The sequence below is a fragment of the Triticum urartu genome, unplaced genomic scaffold, assembly GCF_003073215.2.
Source record: "Triticum urartu cultivar G1812 unplaced genomic scaffold, Tu2.1 TuUngrouped_contig_9990, whole genome shotgun sequence".
NCBI classification, from domain to species: Eukaryota; Viridiplantae; Streptophyta; class Magnoliopsida; order Poales; family Poaceae; genus Triticum; species Triticum urartu.
Genome location: NW_024121089.1, coordinates 5,549 through 11,785, shown reverse-complemented (window position 1 = coordinate 11,785; position 6,237 = coordinate 5,549). Strand labels below are relative to the sequence as shown.

The 6,237-nt window shown below is 42.9% G+C and overlaps 1 long non-coding RNA gene across 2 annotated transcripts; it reads left to right on the top strand.

The window, feature by feature from the left end:
* Positions 1-3,015: 3,015 nt before the first annotated feature.
* Positions 3,016-5,120, top strand: LOC125532458. Of its 2 annotated transcripts, XR_007294158.1 has the most exons (4): positions 3,037-3,098; positions 4,088-4,144; positions 4,357-4,445; positions 4,929-5,120. It is a non-coding gene; the product is annotated as an uncharacterized LOC125532458 (long non-coding RNA). The 2 variants fall into 2 exon arrangements; XR_007294157.1 differs by lacking the exon at positions 4,357-4,445 and having other exon boundaries at positions 3,016-3,098.
* The last annotated feature ends 1,117 nt before the right edge of the window (positions 5,121-6,237 follow it).

Genomic DNA, 6,237 nt, shown 5'->3' with positions numbered 1-6,237 from the left:
GGCGGGTGCGCGCCGGGGCCCCCGGTATACCGGGGGAGGTCGTCCATTTCTGGCTTCTGCGGCGAGATGGGAGCTTCGAGAAGGAGTGTGTACGATGCCTGCGTGCGCCTTGCGATTTCCGAGATGGATGGATGGATGGATGCGCCGACGGCAGTTTTATTATTCGCCGCGTGCGAAAGTTCAAAGCGGTTCTTTGGGGGGAGAGAGGCTGTGAGACCGTTCTAGAGAGTTCTTGTCTCTTCACCGAATTCTTTTTTCACGTGCTTGATATAGGATTATTATTAGGAGGATAGCATGCCTAATAGTGTTATCCGATTTGCTTGCTATTTATAATCAAGCAATTATTGAAGGCCATTTTTAGATCAATCAGTTTTAGGAAGGCATTGCAAAGCTCTGATGCCGAGACAGGGGCGACCCGGGCAAGGCTGGGACGATGCGGGGCGTGGCATCGCTTGTGGAGGCGAGGATGAGGGTTGACTGGTGCGGGTGGGCGCTTTTGTTTTCGCTACCATATGCACCAGCTAACCCCCGTCCCTCTCGAATAGGGTCTCGTTGGAGGCGAGGTAGGGAAGGGAAATCGGGTCGGGGGGAGATAAATCATGTGTTGTGGAATCGAACCATGGAGAAAACAGTTGGAGGAAGCGGAAGAAGATCTGACTGCTCGTTCCTGATCCAACGACTGAGAGTCTTTTCTTCTTAATCGACGGAGAGTCTTTTCTTCCTAATATATTAGCTAGTAGACATTGCATGTCACTTAGAATTATCGTTGGTAATTACTCATATATTGGGTATGCTGTAAAGTTGGTTATTACTCGAAAGTGCCAATTTGCCCCCAGGTGCATTGCGCCTAGGATGGACAGTAAAATGCAATTAGGTAGTAAAAGAGATAAAAAAACAAAGTCTGTTTTTTTTCTGTGACAACATTGTTGGATTTTTCAAAATGCCTGCAAAATTTCATAGCGAAATGACATTTGTGAAAATGTTGGCAGAAAATGAGAAAAACAATGCTCCAAAATGCTTTCACAAATAGCTTTTTTGAAGCATCGATTTTGTTTTTTCTTGTCAAGAACTCTGTGAATGTCGTTCCATCACGAAACTTTGCATGCAATTGGAACATTCGACAATGTTTGTCATGGTAAAAGTTAAGATTTTTTTCAAAACTATTTTTTGTATTTTCCTATTCATCCGGATGCATTCGCATCCAAGAGCAGAAACTGCACATCGGCTATTACTTTGCATTTACTCATTTACTCATTTTAGTTTTCCTTATCTCTCTCTTTCGTATACCCAAAACTGAATATACGGGCTATGAGACCGTCATTATACGTACTTTGAAAGATAGGACTGTGTGACATTTCTCTGCTTTGGAATAAATTATAAATGAGGTTGGGTGACCAATATGTGATACATGTATAATTTGCACTAAATGACTTTCGAATAATCTCGCTTTTGTTTTCTGATTCCAACTTTTTTCTTTGAGGAAATTTTCCAATTCCAGCTTCTTCCATGGACTGCGAACGAAGGAAAACCATTCGTTTGGCTCGCTTCCGCTTCTCATTCGCGCCAGCAGGCCAGCCCGGCTAGGCGGGCTGGAGCCTAGTTGAGAGGATGGGTTGGCCCATATCAGAGGGAAAAAAGGTAACAAACCGGTACGCGAGTCACTTGGCAGTGGCATTACTTCGTAAATTAGGCCAACTCTAAATCTCAGGCCTCCTTTGGTTTGTAGGAATTATAGGAACCCCATAGGGTAGGATTTGTACCCTTAGTTAATTAGGCAGTTAGCAAGTTAATTGGCGACAACTAAATAATTAGCGGCCCAATAGAAGGCAACTAAATTTAGCTGCATCAGAATAAAATCAATCGGTGGGATGGGAGAGAGAGAAATGTGAGTGCATGCAATCAGGGTGAGATATTTTTATTTACAACCTTTCTATTGGGAATACATAGTATTTTTTTTATCTAAGGCATGTAATGGATGGTGGAAGGGCACGCATGAAAAAATTCGGAGGAAAAGAGAAATACACCTTACATTGTGAATTTTTTAGAAAAAACTAATACACCTTATATAAAGGAACGGAGGGAAATAATATGTATTCACTATTTTTAAATGTATTAAATATGTATTCACTAGTTTTAAATCTTGGTAATGATTTGGAAATAATATTGGAGTTTAAAAACTTGGTACGAAACAGAAATCATGAAAGATATTTATTATGATTAATCAATGATCTTAGTTGGCCAATCTTTAGCGAAGGACATAATAAAATACAAGATAGTTGGGGGTTGGTAGTTGAACTCGTACTTTTATTTTATTGGCCGATAGTTGGGAGTTGGGGGTTGAACTCGTATTTTTATTTTATTGGCCGATGGTTGGGAGTTGGGGGTTGATCTCGTACAAGTGATCCTTTTCTTTTTTGGGAAATAGTTTGGAGTTGGGGGGTTAAATAATTGACCGTTGATTGGTGGGACATGGATCAGCTATTTAAAAAGGACAAATAATACGTACATTAGAAGAGAACGGCTTAGGCTTTCCATAACTGAAGTATAAAAAAAATACTCCCCTGCTAGATATATGTATTTGAGTGTCAACTAATACAACCCTTTAACGATAGCACATAAAGCACAAAGGGCGCATGCTGGCGATGTCCACATCGGATCAGCTACAAGACAAAACAAAGAGATTTATTTCGTCTCGAGAAAAAAGAGAGAAAGAGATTGGCCAGCGAAGAGAGAAAGGGATTGCCCCCCAGTCAAGATCCCCCGATTCCTCTCCCTCTCCCTTGTTGCCGCCGCCGCCACCGGTGACCTCCCCTCAGCCACGCCCTCCCCAACGGCGATCTCCCCTCCCCCTCGCACCAGATCGAGCAGCAGGTCGGGCAGGGCAGAGTGGAGCGGGGATGGGAGGAGATGGCGGCAACATCGTCCTCCTCGCCCATCGGCGGGCGACACTTGTCAGAGTAGACCTAGGTCGCCGTTGTGGCTGCTGTCTCAGGCGAGAAAAGGAGTGGTCATATTAGGACGCGAGGAGGGGGAGCAGCCAACCGTGCTCAAGGCCGTCCGCGGTGGCCGCAAATCGAGGCGGCGGCTACAATTCGAAGGTCAGTGCGCGGCGGCCCTCTCTCTTTCTCATCCCCCCTCTCTCTCTCTATCTCGCGCCCGAGCGAAAGTTGAGGACATACTGGCGGTGGCGGCAATCACATCTGGGCGCGGCGCCGACGACAAACGCAACTGAGGACGCAGCGTGGGCGTGCGTCCGTAATGTCCGTGGATTGCGTGCTGCTGGAGGCGTGCGTGTGTGCTAGCTATGTGGTGCGTGTGTGGCTCGTGGGCCGACGTCGTCTTGTGTTGTAACCGGGGTCCTAATAAGCATCGAGTAGTCCTTTTGCTAGCTAGGAAGATTAAATACCAAGGACTTCATGATCAAGAAGAGCTGGACTGCTGTCGTTCAACATGATAGATGTGATATTTGCCCAGCTGCTGAAACCGTTAGCCACATCGTGATGAGATGCAAATTATCTGATGTTATTTGGCAGAAGGTTGAACTTTGGGTATCGGCCAAATCATCCCGAGGACTTCTTGAGATTTTTCTCTCAGCTGCGGATTGTAATTTATTTGGTCAGCTTTGGCACATCTTCTTCGCAGCATGCTCGGTCTCTTTCTGGACGGCTCGGAATGCTAGTGTTTGACAACTGTTTTTGGTCTGCGGCTCGAATGCTCGCTGAGTTGGCTGAACTCATCAGACTCTGGAGCTCGCGTGCTGTCAGAGAGGAAGACAAACATACTATGTTGTCTTGGGAAAATTCACTGAGATAGTTGCTGATCACCTAACCTTATTTCTTTCTCTCTTTCTTTTGCCTTTCACCTTTGTAAAGCATCATGTTCAGCGGTCTGGTGATAACAGCTCACACTGTTTTGTGTGGCGCTAATATCACATTCATGTAATTGACTTCGGTCACCCAGGCTCACGCCTGTTTTGAATGCATAATTTCAGAGCTGTCTTTTCTTTCTAAAATTTTGAATTGTTACCTGCGATGCTTAGTTTTTGTACTATTAATCATATACCTGATTCTTATATATTTTCATGCAGCTGCAGAAGACGGAGGCGAAGATGTCGAGCATGTGGCCCTGCGCACAAGAGAATACAGTGAGTCCATACAATCCAATTTCCTTACTCTGTAGACTCCAGGTGCCTCTTGATTCACCTTTTTTTTACATCCCATAGAAGATAAGGAAATACATGTTTTTTAGTTTTGATGTGCCATGAACTTATTTTTTTACTGGAACTATACAAGGCTTCAAAATTCAGTTATCAGAACATGAATTAATCCTAGATAACATATGTTGTTGGTCTGGCAGCTTACTGCCAGAAAAGTTGTGCTCTGAAGGGGTGCGAGGACTGCTAGGGATGTACAGGGTATGACACATTGACAGGGTGCTTCCAATTGGTAATTCAAAATCTGGAAAACACAAATTCTCTCGCATTATTATAGAAAGTGTTGCTAAATCACGACAGTTTATAAGTACGTTACTGAATGTACTGAACCACATGTTAGTAGTGATCGTGAATTGTGGAAACTTGATGATTATTATATATAACCAAATTTTGCTAGTCTGCTTGCCGTAAGTTTGTTTCACTAACAGATAGTTGTATGTATGCACAGGTATGCAGCGCATTGCTCTGTTCCAAAGTGTCTGCATGTCTAATTTTAATTTGATATTGTGTGTGCATGCCTGTCTAATTTGCTGTTGTGTGTGATTTGGTCTGTCACTGTGCGTTCCTACTATCCTAAGGATTGCTGCCAAATTTTTTGTTGTCCGTTCAGGTTCTTTCAATACTGTACCTGCTTCCTCTTCCTCTGCTTCGAATCGATCTTTCATAGGTATGAACCATGATCTTTAAGCTCATGCATGTTCACTGTTTTCTGCAGAATTCACGGATAAATAAAACCTATATGGCGGATCGGACATTCTGTTTCCACTTCTCTACATCATGCTGCCCACCGGGCATGGATATTCACCTCCACCAATTTGATTGATCCTATGTGCTACTGCAGTTTATCAACTAAGTTTATACACTGTCCCTTAAGGCCTAAGCCCAAACCGCATGTTAATTCCCAACTCTGGTTGCTTCACAACTTCATCTCATCCGATGTTATATTACTGGTCTACTGCAATTCTTTTCTGATACTCTTGTAGGCATTGTTGAGGAAATCGTTAACTGGTAACTGCTCAGTTGGCTGGCGAGTAGGGGATTAATAGGCTAATCGGCAAGTTAATCGGCCATTTAATCAATTAATCGGACGATTTATCAGTTTATCGGCTACTCGGTGACCCTACGAGTAGGGATTAATCGGCAAGTTAACTGGTTAATCGGATGAACGGCATTCACAAAGGCTGCCTTGGTGAGCTTTGCTTTTTCCTCTTGTTAATTTCCTTTGTCCGAGCTTTGCATCGATTCCTTTCTGAACTGAAAAAGCTCCATTTTAGATTAGTTTGCAAAGTTTTCGTTCTATAAGTGTAGGCAAATTGGAAAGTTTGCATAATGTCGTTGACTGATCCAAAACTCTGTTTCTGTACTATAAGAGCTCATAGCCATGGTAATTTGAAAATATAAGAACATGCCACTGAACTGACATGTGTACTATCTATAAACACAACCTGCTTTATTGTGTTAGCAATACAAAACCATGAAACCGTAAGGGAGGAGAGCAATGCCAACTGATCTATAATCATAAACGAGAAGGACAAATTCTCAGTTACATGTCTTCCTGTTGGCTCTGCACCCTTTGGTCACCTGGCACCTGCTGATGTCTCTCCTTCTCTTTATGATTGATAGGGTTGGTGGGCATGGACATGAGCAACCATTGCAGCATGTGCGGCTGTCCTGATGATGATAATAGTATTCTGATTCTGAGCAACATCCAAGTGATGCTTACATGGAAGAGTATGTTTGGATAGATGGAGAGAGGGATTGCAGCACCCGAGCTCCACTGCTCCCTATATTTAAACATTTTGAAATTTGTGTTTTTGAAGTTTCAAACAAATGTGAATTTTTTCCTGGGAATACATATACACACTTTGAATACATGTGGCAAGTTTCGGTAGAAACCTCTCGTTTTGTTTTGGGTTATAGGAAAAAACAAAATTCTGACAGTATATAGCAGAAAATGGATGTTATTTATGTCAGAAATTTCCTTTTGTATTTCTCAAAATACAAAGTGTTTCTTTTTCAGCTTT